The following is a 20,646-nucleotide window of genomic DNA, read 5'->3' on the forward strand; positions in this document are numbered from 1 at the left end:
GTTTTTGGCTTTAGAGAGTGCAACTTTTACCTGCGTAGTTGTGATTACAGGGACTCTGCATTCTTCCTGTATAGATATGGGCCCTTTATTGGGTGAGAGAGGGGTAAAGTTAGCACTGAATCTGTCTGCCTGGATGTTGGCAATATCAGTTGGTTCTGTAATTTTCATGCCATTGTGCTGTAACTCAGAGCAGATCTGGGTGTTGCCATTGTGATTCTTAACATAGCTATAGAATGTTTTGTGGTTGTCCCTAGAATAAGTGACAATTTTGTTTTCGTAGCTAGCTTTGGAGGATCTTATAAGGGATCTCAGCTTTTTACTGAGGCTGACCAGGGAGCTCCTCCACTCATGGAATTTTACTCTTTTTTGCAACAGTTTCTTCCTTCTGTTGTAGAGTTTGTTTATGGAGGATAGCGTCTTGGTTCTGTTTGGGATAGCATGATCCATGCACTCATGTAAGTGGTTATAGAGTGCATTTGTATAGGATTCAGCAGCCGTAACTGTATTGCCCATCTGCATGGGTGTCATGAAGTTCACCACTTCTGTCTTAAGAAGCATGAAGTTGGCTTTGGAGAAATGTTTTACTGTGGTTTACTTAATGGGGGGTGGGGGTGGGATGTGGATATCTAGGGGGATTAGCTTATAGCTGGATTTGACCAACGAGGAGTTGACTTCAGGTGTGGAACACCAGTCACTCATGTTGGTAATGAGTAGGTTTAGGATATTGTTGTCCCTGGTAGGGGTGTGGATAGGTTGATCCAGGGCATTGGAATTTATGAATTCCAGGAAGCGTTGAGCGAAGAAGTTGGTACATGATTAGTTTTCCCAGTTAATGGTGGGGTAGTTGAAATTGCCCATTCTTAGGGTGTTTGATTGAACCCTAATAGTTTCTAGTATATCAGTATATCAAGAAAAGAGGAGTGGGAATCCTGGGGCATGGTGGGGGATCTGTAGCAAGCTAAAATTTGGATTGCAGTTTTGCCCAGAGTTAGTTGCACTTGGATAACCTTGGTTGCATTATACTGAGCAACTAGCCTGGAGGTGTCCTTAATGAATATGGACACACCTCCACCTTTGGTGTTCTGGTCCAGGTTAGATGGCCAAAAAGTGTGGTATGAGTTATAGCCTGGTAATGCAGGGGTGTTCTCTGGAGCCTTGAACCAGGTCTCAGTCACTGCACAGATATCGATGTTCTCCATTTTAAGGAGCGCCTCGAGGGAGTGCATTTTGAGATTTAGACTTCCAGCATTGAGTAGCATTGCCCTCAGTTTTTGCTTGCCTGTTCCTGTTATGGTGGTGAATTTGTCATTTGAACCTTGCCTAAAAAAGGCACTATAGGGGCGGCAAGATCCTTAGCCAGTATCTGGAATCCCAGGGGTGACAGGTGCAGGCCATTTCTAGCAAAGCATCATGGTCTGTCGACCATGCTGTCCCAGGCAGATACTGGATCCCCTTAGAATGACACCAGAAGCTTAGCCAATTGTTGAAGTCATTCATTTTGTCCTTGTAATGTGGTATCATTCTGGGTGATGGCAGAATGCTACTCAGGGCTTGGGTCATACCTGCCTGGGCTACAAGATCAGAGAGCTCATCCATGTCTCTTTTCATGTTGTCCAGGGAGGTACGTCTCAGGTCATTCACACCAACATGGACAATGACAGAGTCATATTTGTACTTGTGGAGTGACCTGAGTGCATGGGTTATGTGGTGGATCCTGGCACCCGACAGGGAGCTGACAGTAACCTTCTCCTTGTTTACCCTGGTGAGTGGTATCTCAGTGTGCCTGAGTATAGAGTCACCTATGACTAGTGTGTTGGGTACATTGTTTTTCCTTATGGGCTGTGGTTGAATGGCACACTGAGTCTGTGGGCTATGTGTCATCTGGGTTGTGTTGAGGGGTGGAGACTGTTTGCGTTTCTCCATTGGAGGTCTCTTTTGCTTGAGCAGATAATTATTGAGAGCCTCTGCGAATGTTTTTGTGTTTCTGTGTGTGGATTTTGGTGGTGTAGGTTTAGTAGGACTATGTGATGAGTGTGGTGTGGTGCAAGAATTTACCTTCTCCTCTTGACTGTCAAGTTTAGTCTTGGTTGGAGAGAGCTTTACCTCCAGTTTGGCTAGATAAGTGCATCTCTCACAGGTTGTAGTTTTGGGTGGTAGGAGGAGAGGGTTGTCTGTGTACATGAGGCAATTGCTACATTGCCCCAAGATGCCCAGATTCATCAGATAGACAGGAGAGAACAATGGGAGCTGACCCTTTGACACGCCTGAATAAAAAACTATTTTCATCTAGACAAGTGAGGAAAGTGCGTACAAGAGCTGTTTTTCTCTAAGCAAGTGAGGAAAGTAAGTACAAAAACTGTTTTCCTCTAGGTAATGAGGAAGGTTGAGTACTGTAGTAATTTGTAGCTTATTAAGTTCTGAGCATGAATGAGCAAATTCAAGTGCTAAAACTAAGAATCTGTATCTGAACTAGACTAGTTACAGGAAAGAAGCAAGTATAAATGTGGGCTTTTAAATCAGAAAGTTGAGAGAGATGGAAAAATTGCCCAAACAGCTAATAACTACAATTTCTGGGCCAGAAACCACTCCTTATGTGGTAGATAGGTTACCTAGTGCTTACTAGGGTTGCCACCTTTTCAAATGGGCAAAGTGGGACATTTACGGAACACACATCAGATTTTACAGGCCGATACATACCCACGGTCAGTACAAAGGATAGAACTTTACTTTTTTACCTAAACGAAAGCTTATTCTTGTAGCAGTTTAGTTGCTTATTCTGTTTCTTGTAACATTTAGGTATTTTACATACAGAAATAACTATTCTATGCAACTATTACATGAAATATGGGACATAATTATGTCCTACAATCTCAGGACATTTGCCATTTGTAATATTTTTGGTCAAGACACAACTGCCGAAAGAGGGACTGTACCTCACAAAGTGGGACAGGTGGTACCCCTAGTGCTTACCACTCCCACTGATAAGCTAGCAGGCTTCCCTCCAACACAGACAGGCGTGGGGGTTCAGAAGCTTACAAACAGTCCTAGATATAGCAAACCTGTATCTGGACTAGACTAGTTACAGGAAAGGCAGGAAACAAGCGTAATTGTTTTTTTGTTACAGTTAAGAAGAATACAGGGAGATTCTAGCAACGTTTTTTTTTTTTGTAAAGTAAAGGGAGAGAGGAGAAGCAGAAAATAATTCAAGCTTAGGAAACTAAGTGGATTGGCCTTCTCAAATGTTCTCTCTGTATTAGGTAGAATGAGCTAATGACTCTAGACTGGGAGGAGTGTCCCAGGTCAAATTTACAGTAGGGGCAGGCAACTGCAAAGCCACCAAGCATTACAGCAAGACACCATCAAGGAGAGAGGGTGAAGAACAATACTACAGCTACTAGCCTACACTCTTTTAGACAGTAGACACTACAGATATGTTTATCACAGCAGAAGAACAGCAGTGAGACACAAAATGAAAGCTTTTAAACAGATAAAGGAGCAAGGAGACTCTACAGAATGCTTTTAACTGCAAATAAATCAGTTATATGATACACTCCTTGGCAGGAAATCAGAATAAACAAACAAGTGCTTAACAAGTAGACAAAATTTCCCGTTAATACCTTTCACACAGTGAAACTAGCTAAAAAGTTTTACAAACAGTGTGACCGTAAAAACCTTATTTATCAGGCCCTGTAAGGCAGACAATTGTAGTTTAACCGTGCAGATTAGTTAATAGCAATAAAATACAGCAAAAAGCATGCAGTAGGCAATAAAAAGTGCTATATATAAATTGTAAAAAAAAAAGGCAAATTGGCACCCAACAAACACCAAGAACCAAATCCAAGGTACCAAGGAGTCAAAACCAGCCAGTAAAGTCCATAAAACGATTTTAAGAAAAGAACACATGAACGCAACCAAATAAAAAAATAGCGTTTTCGTTTTAAAACTTCATCAGATGTGGATCTAACAATCAAACTCAGAATTATATAGCATCCTAGAGTGCAAACTGACCAATACAATAAGACAAGTTATTAAGAAATTATTATCATGAAACTCATGAATATTTATCACAAACTATGTTAAAAGGACTAAAAGGCTTCTTAAAATCATCTTGAAAAGATTCTAAGATGCATTTAAAATATAAACTTCATCAGTATTATAAATAATGTAAAAAATATAATAATTTACTTCTCAAAAAAGGTTGACTAAATATTAAAACAATTTTACATTAAAAACTTGGCTAAAAAATACATATGTAAAATACAAGAATCAGCAGCAGTAAATGAATGAATGAAATATAAAATATAATAATTTGGCGCCCTCAGATGGACAAATTGAAAATCACATGTAAAAATGTATGTATGTGCAAAATACAAATACTATAAGTTAACTGTGAAAAGTGGGTTTGCAAATGAACATATTCATAACTTAGCTGCCCTTAATTTTTAAGAGGGGAACGATGGATACACCTTCATTCAATCCTGGTGGAATGGTAGCCTGTAAAGTGATCTGCCACCAAATTTCTCTATATTCCACTCTCTCTTCCCATTGTCCCCCTCTTGCCTCTTTTTTGATTCCTTCCAAGACAAAAAATATATATCTAGCATTCATACAAACTAAGGAATGTTTATAAAGGGCATTGGTTTCCTTCTTATTTGATATATCATAATAATGTTCATATATACGCCTTTTTAATTTACGTTCCGTCTTACCCATGTAAAAGGACTGACATTTTTCACACAAGGCTAAGTATACAAGTCCACTAGATTCACAGTTAAAATATTTCATTCATTCATTTGCTGCTGCTGATTCTTGTATTTATATACATATTTTTAGCCAAGTTTTTAGTGTAAAATTGTTTAAATATTTAATCAACCTTTTTTGAGAATTTAATTATTATTATATTTTTACATTATTTATAATATTGATGAAGTTTATATTTTAAATGCATTTTAGAATCTTTTCAAGCTGATTTTAAGAAGCCTTTTAGTCCTTTTAACATAGTTCATGATGAATATTCATGAGTTTCATGATAATGATGTCTTAATAACTTGTCTTATTGTATTGGTCACTTTGCACTATAAGATGCTATATAATTCTGGGTTTGATTGTTAGATCCACATCTGATGAAGTTTTAAAATGAAAACTCTATTTTTTATGTGGTTGCATTCATGTGTTCTTTTCTTTATTAAAATTGTTTTATGGACTGTAAAAATAAGGAAAAAAAACAGGATACTTATTCTTATATATCTCAGATCAGAGTTATAGTCAATGCCCATACTCCACTTGGCTCAGTGTGTATAGACAGAAATCCCCTCAAAGTTAGGGCATGTACCTATTACCCCTCCCCAACATTCCACTGTCCCACAAATAAAATATTGCTCCATACATAGCTCTCTATTTTGCACCCGTGTCCACTGGACATAACTAATTCGGTCCAATTGGCTTGACAACACATTTATGTTGTCCTCACCCCTCTCTCTGGGGGTTTGAGAGACCAAATTCATCTACAAACTTGTCAAAATGCACAGCTGTTGCTGTACAAGAAATGGATGGCTATGGTTCTTTCCTACACCCATCCTGCACATCCCTACCTGCCTTTCACATTGTTTTTCCCCTGCTTGCCCCCATTTCACCACTTTCTTATCACCCTCTTTTTCTTTTCTTTATATTTTTTTAGCGAGGGCTTGCACGGATTTGTGCGAGCATAGCTGAGCAGTGTGCCACAACGCTTTGCTTAGTTCAGCTTAAATGAGCTTTAATGTCTATATGTGCTAATTACACTGTAACTCACATGTAGAAAATAAGCACCTCTGCCAAGTGTCTAACCCGGGTCCCCTCTCAACTATAGCACACTGCATTAACTCACCATGCTATACAGACTTTAGGTTAAATAGATGTTTCCAGCAAAACATACTTCTTGCTACTTACAGACATTACTCATGTAACTGAAATAAAAACTAATGTGAAAACTGGGAGTGTACCCTGGACTCTGGTACAATAATAAATAATAACAAAGACATACTAATGGATGTAAGTGAGGCCTGTGATAGCAGATATATGTGCCCTTTCATCAGCAACTTGTAGAAAGACACCTGCTAAGGCAGCAATGAAAAATTACATGTACAACTGGGACCCTGGTGCACAAATACAACAACATAAAGCCAAGCACATACTCATGGATGTAGAAATGTTTCTCACAGCCTGTATATGTACACATATATCCTGCAAATACACATGGTTTTGCAGCATCTCAGTAGCTCAATTTGTTAAATGCCTTGCACGCAGTACATTTTGCCACACATAGTCCTGGTTTGAATCCAGTGTTGTGTCACACTTCAATTACATTATTGCAAAGACAGCAAGTAATGACTGAGTCATGCAATCTTACTCCCCACAGGTCACTGCTACTTAATTAACTGCTACCCAGTTTTGCAAGACAAGGGCCTGCAAGCCGAGACACAGTGCATATATCCATATAGCCTAACTATATATCGCCTACTACTCTGTTAGTCGCACTGTTGCATAACAGACATACATTAAGCACATGCCCTAATTGCACTGTATAGAATACCCTTGCCCTGGCACTGCCGTAATGACAGGCCTGACACAGCTGACGCAGTCATTCTTATAGCTTGCTGTTCACCAAAGTGTTCACACTCTCCCCATGTGTTGTAGCATACACAGTTGTATGTAAAGGTAGCTGCTACAGACCTACCATACCTCCCAACCCCCTGGAACAAGGGATCCAGACACAGCCATGCTTAATGGGAGGGTGGGGCAAAGGCCCAGAGATAGGGACATGTTTAACAGTTTGCCCCTACAAAGATAGTAAGTTGATAGAATAACAGCTCTTGCAGTAGCAAGCATAGTCTGATGAGTATTACGTGTGACACACACGTGTCTCTTCCCTTACTGACCTCAACCACAGTGATTGGCAGTGCACTGCCAGATGATCACAATGGTATGGGACACTGACCACACATATGAGGCAAATCTGTGGACATACTTCATAAATCTCTACAGTGGATGGTGTTTGTATCTACCCTCTCCAATGCTGTAGTCTCCACACCTCAGTAATGTCCATCTCAAAAACTAAGACGGGGCCAAGGCCTACATGAAGGCCTTATATATTGCACTGTGGTGGCATGTCATTGGCTAATGATAGTGTAATACAACTGTTTTGACTGCCATTAGCAATTCTGAGCCACAGATTGGTGCAGAGGCAATTGCCTGCTAATGTGCAGTACTTTAAAAAGGCAAGCAGCCGGTTATGAGAACAGGTCTGAGACTTAACACACACAGTGTATTATCAAAAGATTGCTGGAAGCAAAGTTCATCAAGGGAGTACTGCACTCCACCAGGTATGTAACAGATTTCTCCGTATAACAGGATGCAGATGGGAGGATGGAGGTATAGGGAATAGGGATTATAGCAGTAAGCCTGCCTTAAATCTGTGGTGGTGACATGTCATTGATACTCTGCTGTCCTACACCTACATGCATGCCTCTCAACGGTCCCTGACTCCAATCATATCTCAGCTCTGTCCCTGTCAATCCCACCTGCAACAGTTGGCTGTTGTAGGAAAGCTAGTGGATTACACGTTGTACATAGTGAAAATAAGGGAGGGTGTACACCCCTGTAATGTCAAATGATGTACTGTAATTCACCTCCTCTTATTCTGTCCATGTCTCTCATAATTATTTCTAACATTGTAAAACTGACCCTGAATGTCCCTGATGTACTCTGGCTAAGTCCCTGTTTCTGTTGACAATTGGCCCTGTTTGGTTGAGAGCTATGCCTAACATACCTGTCAACCTCCTACAGCAAGAACTCAGGACAAAGCCATAATTAATGGGGAACATAGGCCCAAACACAACAACAGTATTTATGTATTGCTCATACAAAATAAGAATGTGAATAGACTAAACTGATATTACCGTAGCATAACTGTATTCTGAAGGGTATGACGTGTGAAACTCAGATGTCTGTCTTTATTTACTGACATCAGCCATCAATGATTGGCCAACCATTTGTCAGATATCCACAAGTTTGTGTGAAAATGACCAAGACTATGGGCAAACATCTTGATAGTCTGCAAACATCTGTATTGTTGAGAGGTATAATGCCTACAAGGAACATATACCCCAGCAGGTTTGCATTGCTGTCATTGTAGCACATTGGTGTTGCTGGACTGTCCCCATATAGATGCTGTAATAGTACACTGCTGTTTGTCCGACAGTGGCTGCATGACATATTAGTGGGAGTTTGCCCATAGAGCACTCACCACAGTAGACTGCAGTGATGGGTGTAGGTGCATACAGCAGAATCTGTCACGGCACACAAGGACATACCCTAGTATTGCTACGGTCTTGGTGATAACCACACACACAGTGTGTTGCCAGACTGTGAGGTATGACATGTGAGGGAGCAGTGGATAGTGCAGGCCATTACGGGTGTGCTGGATCTGTACATAGTGGATGCCCACATATCTGGTCCTGTAATGTGTTCCCCTCTTGTTATCTTTCAGGAATCATGTACTACAGGAGACACACACCCTTCTCAGCTGCGGAGAATGATATTATACTGGATGGACTGAGACACCACCATCAGATCTTGCTGTCCAGGGGTAGGCACAATTGGGAACAGTGGGCAGCATTGTGGGCAGACCTTGTGCAGGCTGACAATCAGTTTGGCCAACTGGATAGGACCTATGAACAGGTCCAACACCGAGCCACAGATATGGTGCATGTTGCATGACAAAGGGCAGCTGCTGTTGCCAGGGATTGTGCTGCCACCAGTGGAGGGCTTGCAACAGAACAACCACTTTCAGCCACAGAGGAATTCCTGGTGATCCTAGGAACAACCAACAGCTCCCAGGCATCCATCACCACCATACATCATAGAGGTGGGTGCCACAGTGCCCACAGGAGAGGAGCATCCAGGTAAGCTTACTGTGTTCAACAGTGTAATACTGTATCAGTCATTTTGGTCGGCTATACATACCAGTACATGGGTGTCAGGTCTATATGCATGGGGGGGGGGGTTGGGTGTTATGCTCAGTTATGCACACATACTCAGAATGTCAGCAATATAGCCATTATCACAGTAGCTACTGTTCTTGTGGCTATATGCACAAATTACCTTGTAGTGCTGCAACAGTTGGTGGTGCTGAAATACCTCTCCCTCACCTTTTCATAGGTCCATCAGGTGTGGCCCAAGTCCATGGTCCTGTACCTGGTAAGTGTGATACTGTTGTTTTAAGGGTCATATATACCCTATGAATATTAAGGGCTGCCATTTATCCCTATGTACAACTGTTGTGCTTAGCCAGAAAAGGATATTTGTATGTTCCATTCTGGAACAGTTAATTACAGTGCATAGACTGGATAATCACAGGTGTGTCATTGTACAAACATTAACACTTTTGCACTTATAGTTATGAGCAACTACACAGCCTGCTATGCATGGGGCAAGTACTCCAAGATGGCTGTTGAAACACAATAAGGAGATGGTACATACCTGAGGCAGTGATACTACTACTGGCATATCATTCTCAATATAGGTGTACTGGGTTTTATGTTTAGTTCCATCAAATACACTGTCATATTGCAGACCATACATGTGTATTGTACTGGCAACGTTAACTAGATGTAGCTTAAGTGCATGTTATAATGGGCCTGACTTGTCTGTGTATGCTGTTGTTAGTCTGTCTGTTGTGCATGGGAGCACAGATGTGAAGATGGGGGGCTTGTAAGGCTATTGTGGATTCTCATCTGTATGTGTCTGTGTGGATTACCATACATAATAGTGCAGATAGTAATGTACTGCTGTTGTTTTACTTGTCACAGCTGTCCGGGGGGTTGGAATCTGTCCCCCTCACAACTTGATGTCAGTGTCTAATCGGATGCTGCTGCTGATGGTGGCCATAGTGAGGCACAGGCAGGGTGTTACTGGCTGAATCTGTCCCAGAGGTTGACATCTCTCTTCTGCCCCCATTGGCACTGCACACAGTCAGTATGTCCACACATATCCAGTCCCCAGAGGCCACAGATACTGGACAGTCAGAGGGTGGTGACATTGAACAGGGCAGTGTAACAACTATGAGTGTAGATACTGGCCATAGCCAGAGAGCTGGCAAAGTCCCACATAGGTGGATTGACGGGGTGCTCATAGAAGGACTGCTGTCCATTCACCACCTGTTGCAGGTGTCACATCATGGGTCACTCACCATATGTTTTGGTCCATGGGAAGTAAATAGTGTGGGAAGAAATAGCTAGGGAATTGTTATGGCTAGGCTTGTATAGGCCCTAGGGCCGATAGCCTAGTACCAACCTATGAACCTATGAACCATCATGGAGGCACAGGCATGTTCTGAATGCAACACCAGACGGATGCTTAGGGTTATGGATGCAGCACAGTCTGGCATCTGTGACTGCCTCCACCACATTTAGGACACTCTGGATCAGTTCACTACTGTTGTGGCTTGATGGTGGGCTGAGACAGTGTCTGTCTTTGACTGCACAATGTCTGTGCTGGAATGTCTGGTTAGAGATGGGTATCAGACATGTGGACGAAGGTCAGCAACACCATCTGCTGGGATTCCATGTGGCCATGCACAGTCACGCTCTTGTAGTGGCAGTATCTACAGCTCTACAGAGGGAAGTGTGCTGTCCACACCACGATGTGGCAGGCCATGGGCATGTGGTCCTGGGCGGTCCTCTGGGGGACAGAACCCCAGCATTTTGCAGACACCATCAGGTACTAGCACCGCATCTGACCTTGGGCATGGTGGTACCAGTGCTACTCCTGGCAGAGGCAGTTCAAGTATTCATGGCCAGAGAAGGTGAACTGTCCATTCTACCATGTACAGTCCACAGCTGTCCAACATACACATGTGTAGGGCTAGCACTGGGCTTGACTGTGTGCACGCACACACTCAAACACCACCGTTGCATGCAAGTCACCATCAGACACACATGGCAAATCTCCATGGCCCATCTGACTTGCATCCCTTCCTGACTCACACAAATGCTGTCACCTGTTTGGCACAGCCTAGGGCTCTGGCACCCCCACATCACACCCTGTGTATGTGATGATACCTGTGCCACATCCCTGCCATCCATGCCATCAATCCAGGGAAATGCAAATATGTGTCTGATGCACAGAGTGACTGTATTACTTTACATGTACTTGTGTAGTGTAATATTGTTTTGCCATGGCACTTGTTGTCGGCCACTACAGGTATTGTATGCTGGCATGTGTCATTACTACACATCAAACTTTGTGTATCTTTGTTGCATGATGTTAGACTGGCAGGAGTGTTACAGAATGACAGGCGTGTCATGGACATATGTATGTGTTTGTTCCAGGTGTTTGAGGGGTTAAACAATGGACACATGGTGGCAATACAGCGGCACAGGATGGCATGGTGGCACAGCAGAAATATGATGTCAGCAAGGTAAGGCAGTATATGTGCATGGCTCCTTAGGTGCATATGTGTATAACCATTTATCAGGGACAATGGGGGAAGTCAGTGTAATCCTTTGGGACAAGGTCTGCTACCCTAGATACATGTCACCTGGGTTTTCTGACTGTACAAATCTAGAAGGTGGCAGACATCAGTAAAGCTTATGTGGAGGAGGGCAATTTAGAGGCCAGCAGATAGTCACATGCCCATAAAATGCACAACCACTGTACAGAGTGCTGTAAGGGGATATATTTATAAACACACACACACACACACACACACACACACACACACACACACACACACACACACACACACACACAGTTGGCTGATGTGAAATTAGAACCTCTACCTATCTACTATTACACACTACAGCTTGCAGTACTTATTGCATATGCCACAGAGTTTATCTGATATTAGACTGTCAGCCAGCACTGTTAAGGTGGATGACATCAGCAAGCCTTGTAAAGGAGGCCAATGCAGAGGCCAGCAACCAGTCACAGGGTCTTAAAATGTGCAACCATTGCACAGAGATAGGCCAGATGGGCATGTATGTAGTGCCACCAGGGGATATATTTACATATGCACACAAGTTGGATGATGTGAGATTAGAACCCCTACCTATCTACTATTACACACTACAGCTCACAGTACTTATCACATGCACCATGGAATTTATCTGATTTTAGACTGTCAGCCAGCACCCTTAAGGTGGATGACATCAGCAGGCCTTGTAAATGAGGACAATGTAGAGGCCAGCAGCTAGTCACAGGGCCTTAAAATGCATAACCACTGTACAGAGATAGACCAGTGCTGTAAGGAGATATATTTATAAACACACACACACACACACACACACACACACAGTTGGTTGATGTGAGATTAGAACCCCTACCGATCTACTATTGCACACTACAGCTCACAGTACTTATCGCATGCACCACAGGTTATGTCTGTTGTATATGTGTATGCAGGCACAGTACTTGTAGCGTACACAAAGTGGCCTTGTGTTAGCATGTGTGGCCTGCAGAGTGATACTGCTTGGTACAGTTATTGTATCTAGTGTCCTAGGAGTGGAATATATGGTAATATCCTTGCTATGTGTATAGAGTTACCAGTAAGGCCCTATGTGGCTGTTTGCGTTTTGATAGGAAGATATGTGACAAAGGACAATATGGCCTGTCCAAGGCATGCATTGCAACCATTGTACATTACACCACCTGCTCACCTGTGTCTGTCTACAGGATGACATTCCGCAGGCACAGGGGTCTGTGGATAAGTGGATTATGTACTGTTGAGGCCTTGATCAGGTTCCATAGGACAATTGTTGTGATGTGTAAGCATAGATAATCCCAGCATTCTGGGGTATGTGAGGACATTTGTACATCCTCACACATATCTATATAAATGTGTATAACAGGGATGTCTTCTTAACTGTTGTGTGTGTGTTATGTAAATGTGTTATGTAGATATATGTGGAGAGTCTATGTATCATTGTACTTTACATATATCTTGTTATTTTATATATATATATATACATATATATATATATATATATATATATATATATATATATATATATATATATATATATTTATAAAATTACAGCATTCAGTCTTCTTGGATAGGAGTCCATCAGCATGGCAATATTTGCCCACTCTTCCTTGCAAAAGCACTCCAAATCTGTCAGATTGCAAGGACATCTCATGTGCACTTCCCTCTTCAGGTCACCCCTCAATGTTTCTATTGGATTTAGGTCTGGGGGGTCTGGCTGAGCCTTTCTGAAACTTTAATTTTCTTCTGGTGAAGCCATTCTTTTGTTGATTTGGATGTATGCTTGGGGTCATTGTCATGTTGAAAGGTGAAATTCCTCTTCATCTTCAGCTTTCTAGCAGATGCTTGAAGGTTTTGGGCCAAAAGTGACTGGTATCTGGAATTGTTCATAATTCCCTCCCCCTTGACTAAAGCTCAAGTTCCAGCTAAAGAAAAGCAACCCCCAAAGCATGATACTACCACCACCATGCTTCACTGTGGGGATGGTGTTCTTTTGGTGATGCGAAGTGTTGTTTTTGCACCAAATGTACCTTTTGGAATTGTGGCCAAAAGGTTCAACCTTGGCCTCATCAGACCATAACACATTTTCCCCACATGCTTTTGGGGGACTTGCTGTATCGTTTCAAAAAATTTAGCTGGGCCTGGATGTTTTTTTTGTGTAAGAAAAGGCTTCTGTCTTGCAATCCTACCCCATAGTCCAAACATATGGAGACTATGGGAGATTGTTGTTACATGTAGTACACAACCAGTACTTGCCAGAAATTCCTGCAGATCCTTCAGTGTTGCTGTTGGTCTCTTGGCAGCCTCCCTGACCAGTTTTTGTCTTGTCTTTTCATCAATTTTGGAGGGACATCCAGTTCATTGCAACATTACTGTTGTCACATATTTTCTCCACTTTTTGATGACTGTCTTCACTGTGTTCCATGGTATATCCAATGCTGTGGAAATATTTTGTACCCTTCTCCTGACTGATACCTTTCAACAATGAGACCCATTTGATGCACTGTAAGCTCTCTGTGACCAGGGCTTTTGCTGTAGCAGGTAACTGGGTAAATGTCAGTAAAATCCTACTAGGACAGCTGAACTTTATTTGGGGTTAATCAGAGTTGCTTTAATTGATGGCAAGTGTGTACCCAAGAAGACTGAATGCTGTAATTAACTCAAAAGGTGCTTCAACAAAGTATTAGTTTAAGGGTGTGCACACACAACAAAGTATTAGTTTAAGGGTGTGCACACTTATGCAACCAGAGTATTTTACATTTTTTATTTTTTATATTTTTTCCCCTAACAGGTTTGTTTGTTTTTCAATTGAATTGTACAGGTTATAGGTCACATTAAAGGTGGGAAAAGTTTTGAAATTATTTATTGTGGTCTCATTTTTTTTATATCACAAAAACCTGGCATTTTAACAGGGGTGTGTACACTTTTATATCCACTGTATGTATATATATATATATATATATATATATATATATATATATATGTGTGTGTGTGTGTGTGTGTGTGTATGTGCGCCACATACTGATAGGGGTAGGGAGAGACAGATATGTATATGTAGCTGTATGTACGCACAGACATATTTCCACATAACAGGTCTTTGGGTGGAAGAGGAAACAAACTTGGGCTCAAGTTACCTAAGTGTAGGAGCATGCTCAGTGTGCCTGTTAGTACTTACAAGGTGACTCCAATCCAGGACTATCTGTGCTGCAGGCCATTGGCTGCTGCACCTGTTACCACAGTGCAGCACTTCCCTGATATTTTCCAAGACATTGCATGGCTGTTTGCTGACCTTAATATGTGACTCATACCTTTCAAATGTACAGAGCTTCATAGAATGTCCAGATTTTTGGTTCATTTTACATAACATTGTGGTTTTCTATCAAATTAGTGGCAAAGCATTGAAGTTAAGAAATAGTGACAGACATTTGAGTTTCGGACTCCATACATCTCATGAGATTAATGCTAATACAAGACCTGCTACTCTAGCAACTTTCTATGTTTGTAAGAGCAATATTTAAAACTTGTCCCTGTTTGTGGGCCTTTGTCCCACTTTTACTCATGGCATGATGCAACACCACACACAGGGTGACAGTCTGCATACCTCTCCCTGTACATGTTTTTGCAGAATGTCCAGCATTTCGTCTCATATGTCTGCTCTGTTCCTCATATATTTGTGGTTTTCTGGTAATATACTGTAAAATGCAGTAACTGAATTGTTGTAACTACTGAGACATTTAAGTGATGGCCTTTACATCCTGCACCTAATCTGACTTGTTGCAACCTGCTGTTATACTAGCCACCTTCTAGGTTACTCAGAGCATGTATGATGTCTGTCTGTAGGTTTGGCCCTTTGCCCCTTCATTCACTCTGGCTTTGTCCAGCTTTCTTGCAGTAACAGATTGAGGGATTATGACAGTCTGTGGGAATACCACCATACAACTACCTCAAATGCAAAATATGTGGCTACTCCATATTCAAACCATCAACCCCATCACCCATGCTAATGTTCCTAGTCTACTGATCCAAACAGGCTGCCAGACAGGGATGTGTCATTCATCACATTATCAACAGACATACATTGTCACCCTTGCATTACGTGAGACATAGAATTTGTGGCCAGGTTCTATGTCACAGCCCTGGAATTGGGTGGTCTGCTGATATATCATTGCAGATATACTGCTACAGCAGTTGTGGGTTTACTGATGAGTTGGGGGTGGGGGACGACCAGCCCAGGCTCTGCTGGCATACACAGTTGTGTGACTGTTCTGTGACCTCACTGTTTTGCATCTGTCTTGAATAATGTAGTGGGGTTTCCAGCCATGTGACCTAGTGAATATTATGGGGCACATACTGTTGGACAGAGTACCTGTTGTCCCAAATAGCTGTTAGATCTCTGCAAGTAGCCCACTATAGTCCCTTGCATACATGTGGCAGGTCCATACATATGCTACCATATTCTAATACACCTTACAAGTGGTGATTAGCTGTGTGACTTACCTTGCGAATGCAGCAGTTGACAGACCTGTAGTTTGGGGCTGACTCTGTCTGATGCATGCAGTCCACAGCCAATACATGGTGAGGTACAGGTTGTGTCAGCTAGCTGGCATCATTTTTACTAATATGTATGTGAGTTGGAGTAAGGTGTCAGTTCCAAGGGCCCTAAGTTGTCAGTGCATGTGCTATACATTGTTTCTTGGCCAAGGACAGAGCATACTGGGCATGCCTACATCTGCCTACAAGGACAACCTCAGGGCTTTCCTCCTCAGAGTCCTCCTGTGGGTACAGCTGTGGTGACTTAGGCACTGGTGGGGACTGTGTATCCCTTCCCTTTGCTGATCCTGCTACAGCTGTTTCCACAGGATCATATTATGTAGCATGGCACATACTGTGAACATGTGTATACATGTGGCTGGAGTGTACTGCAGGGCTCCTCCAGATATATTGAGGCACCAGACCATGACTTCTGCAGCCCAAATGCATACTCTATGATGTTCCTAGTTTGTGGGTGTGCCTCATTATGGCGTTCTTCAGTGGGTGTGTGTGTGCATTTCTGATGGGTGCAGTTGCAGTGCATAACCAGCTGCTCCCAGTAAATGGCCATGTGGGGTGTCCCCCTAGCAAACATCTGGTACAGCTGTGATGTGTGTCAGATATGGGAGTTGTGATAACGGCCAGGGCTGCCAGCACACACATTCATGATTATTGCACATGACCTGGCAGTTGATGGAGTGGTACCCCTTGCAGTTGATGTAGAGTCTACCCTCCTCACCAGCTGGTGCCTCAGTGTGTACATGAGTGCAATCTATGGCACCCAGTACTTCAGGGTAGTGTGCTACATGGTAGAAGTGATGCTTACTGCTGGCCCTCACCTCAGGGGTGAGGGGAAAATAAATGTGCTCACTGGCATGTGGTAGCATGGCATCCAGGAACTGGTGGAGTACCCTGGATGCTGATGACTGTGAGACCCCATCTTGTCCCCAGTTGGTCTTTGGAATCTACCCATAGCTAGTATCCTAAGAGCTACACATACCTTTGTTTCCACTGAGATGGGTTCCCCTCTGTTGGCTCTGGGTCTGAGTTGAGGATGGCAGAGCTTAGTGAGTTCTTGTAGTATGTCCCTGTCCACCCTGTAGTGCTCTACTATCTGCAGCTCATGTAGCCCTTGGAAGGTTACCCTGGGCCTGAATATCTAGTATATACTACATGTACATACTATATGTCTGGTACATGCAAAATGGCGGCACCTTGCAGCTGCCTCCCTGGCTGCTGATGCGCGTTATGTGTTTTAAGCTGGATTTTTGTAGCTTGTTAATATGTAGTCTGTTAAATAGTCCATTTGACCTGGTCATGTGTGCAGTTGATTGCAAATGTGAAGTCCGTCATGTCCTTTTTTTTGCTTTGTTTTAAGATAGTTGAACTGAATATGGAAGTTTAGGCCTGCAGTGGAGAGTGGAGTTAAGCGAAGTGCCAAGTGCAGGAAATGGAAACCAGACTTTTGGCTGTCAGGTTTGATTTAAAATAAATAAATAAATAAAATAAAAAGATTTGATTTTAATTTGTTGAGTCGGAGGGAACCAGATTGGAGTTGAGATGTGGCTAATAATGTCGGAGATGGAACTGGTGTCAGGAATGGTGTCAGTGTGGACGGTGAAGACTGTGGGAAGATCGTGGAAGATCGCTGAACTGGTTGTTGCCATTCAGGCCTTCAGATAGCGGGGTTGTGCAGAATACAGGCAGCAGAAGCCTGACTTGTTTACCAGATGTTGTTTTTGAATCGAATTTGGGTCTGTAGTGTCAGAGAGGACTAGACTGACTTAGGATGTTGTTGATGTTGGAGAGGGAGATGGCTTTGTGGATGGAGTGGATTGCTGTAGTCCATGAAATCATGCATGGTTGATGAAGCTTCTGTGCCTTTTTGTGCCTTCGGCTGGCTCAGTCACTGTTGTTGTTTATGTGTATTTTGTTTCTGTGTTGCTATGTTCTTCTGTTTGTACATGAACTTGGAGAAACGCAATATCATTCAGCTGTGCATCTTGTGTATGGTCTGAATGAAAAATAAAGTTACTTTTGACTTTTTTTAACTTTGACTTGTCTCCTTTAAGAAGGTGATAAGATGCAGAGAGGAAAGATATTACTGTTGTTTTTCACTACATGACAGTTCTTGAAGCTCTTCAGTTCCCTTTGTGAAGAATCCTTGTGCATTCACCAATTGCACCACTAGGCATGCGAGTCAGTTAAAAAACAAGACACAGTACTTTGCAACTGGTCTGGTAGCAGCTACATAAATGGGGATAGTTAATTCTCTGGCATGGACCTGAAACTCATGGAGGATTGGGGAGTCCATGTGCTTTGTGTACAGTTGGAGTTATATGGGTGTCAAATAAAAGGTCATCATCTACAAGGACTCTAAAACAGTTGCTTCTGCTGCACCATTCATGTGAAGTGATAAGTGATGTTTGATGGTATGTATTGTCAGCAGAGTTAAGGATAATTCTCCCATCTTTGCAGTCATCTATGTATATGATGAGCCAGACAATGGAGTCATGAGAAAAATATACCAAAAAGGAGTTAGCCCCAAGATAGAGACTTGAGGGTCTCCACTTGTGACAGAAGAACAATGAGAAAATGAGCCATCTGATTCTTACCTGTTGCATGTGACCACATAGCAAATGGTAGACTCATGTTAGTATGGAAGACTGTTACTTGTCTGAGCACTGTTTCAGTGAGTGCTGATGCTACAAAACAAATTTGCTGCCAGTAGAGTTTGCCCTTTACCCTACTATAAAATGACCATCAGTAGGTATATAAAATATGGGAGTGTGGGGCATCCCAGGGCTTGCTCATTGAAAAAAATAAATAATAGCTTGAGCTTCACTGGAAATGACTGCCAGTGAGTTATTTTCATGGCTTTGCCACTCGCTGAAACTTTATTTGACAGATCAAAATTATTGCATTATTATGGCTTGATTCTTCATATCCTTGACTTTATGTATGATTCAATCACGGGTATTGTGCTTGGATGCTTTCACCAAATTGAGTTAAGCTGAATGGACAGGTAAATCTTAATTCAGGGCTGCTGCCAAACTCTCAAAAAATTATGACATTAAACATAAAGATTGTACATTTGTAAAAACACGCTGGGTTAGAATATGGAGTAGGATTCCTGCCTCTAGGTGAATAAGTTCTGTGCTGAGTTTTTCTATCTCCTTACACAATGTACTTGAGAGCCTGACCAGTCTGTAATTAGTAGGGTGTGTTGAAGGGCTTCCCTTATGAAATGGGACAATAGACTGCTTCCAGATAGTAGAGACACAGACAGTTTTAATGCCCTATTAAGAATGTAAGAGAGTAAGGCTATTTTGATGGTATAAATTAGGCTTCTTTGTGTCTCATTTGGTCCCCTGGCAAAGTGATGCAGAACTGTAGCTAGATCATAGGTAAGTTGGTGCCCTGGGCAGTCCCAGACTGAAGTGCGTACCCTAACCCCACAAAAAAAGGTCTTCTAAAGCTCTATATTGTAGCAAAGAGCTTATACAAGCTCCCTCTTAATGTTAAGCTACTAAACACTGGACAAAGTTAACTTTAGCCGTAATACATTGGGCTGGGTAAAGTTTATTTTGGCTTAATGATTGTCTGATATTGTAACTCCACCATTTAGGTTTATTGCAGAATTTTCAACTATATTTATGCCTCATGGAAATTAATTTATCATTGCAGTTATTTAATGTGTTGCAGGGGTCTATGAATAATTAGCTGATAGGATGTGAGGGATCCCCGTATGTGTCACTGACAAAATAACTTCTGAAAATTAGGTGAAATCTGAATCCCAAGAGCTGCAAGCTGGCCAGGACCTACAATATTTATTGCAACTCCTATTTATCTCAAATCACTACTTAAATCCAAGATGGCCTGTACACTAGGCCAAACAGATTACGTGAAGCACAAAATACAATGCAGAAATAGTATCAGGCAGTGGGGGAAACATCTCTAAATAGCTAGATCAGTTAGGCAACTTAAATGCAGACAGAAAAAAGTACTTTCCCTGCTTTTTCTGATTTCAAATTCATAAGCAGTAACTCATTCTCTTTGTAAAGTTACTTTAATTACTATGCTATAATAAAGAGAGGGCTTCATGGTGAAGGCAAGCACTTTATTATTACTTAATGATTTACTTTGTCTTCAGATGTCCATATATAAGTTCACTTAATAAGAAATAAATGAGTAATAAATAATGATAAATATATTAATACTGAAGTATTCACTTTTGGACATGTTCATTTTATGACACTGTTTAATATAACCTGTTTCATTTTTATGTGACTATTGCTTTAAGAAAATTAAATATTTAAATATGAAAATGGGTAACCTTATTTTCATCTACTGTGTATGGTAGTGGGGCATTTTGTTCATGAAACAGCTATTTGACTGATGAAAGGATCATGAGTTGTTGGGTTTATATGCAATTATAAGTTTAATTTTCATGCTGATGTACCCAATGGTTGAAGCAGAGCCTTTTTTGGTACAGTACTGTGTGCCATGGGTCGAACCTTCATAAACAAGGAAATCGAGGTATGTAAATGGATTTAAAGCAATTAAAGAAATCATTTAATCAAATAAGTTCTGAT

General features: G+C 41.8%; 1 long non-coding RNA gene across 1 annotated transcript in view; it reads left to right on the forward strand.

Moving 5' to 3' along the window:
- Window positions 1–20,646, forward strand: part of LOC122808945 — a 151,456-nt gene that overhangs the window by 109,688 nt on the left and 21,122 nt on the right. The gene's annotated exons all lie outside the window — the stretch shown is intronic.

The sequence above is a fragment of the Protopterus annectens genome, chromosome 8.part0 (assembly GCF_019279795.1).
Source record: "Protopterus annectens isolate FY-2018-M chromosome 8.part0, PAN1.0, whole genome shotgun sequence".
Classification (NCBI taxonomy): Eukaryota; Metazoa; Chordata; order Ceratodontiformes; family Protopteridae; genus Protopterus; species Protopterus annectens.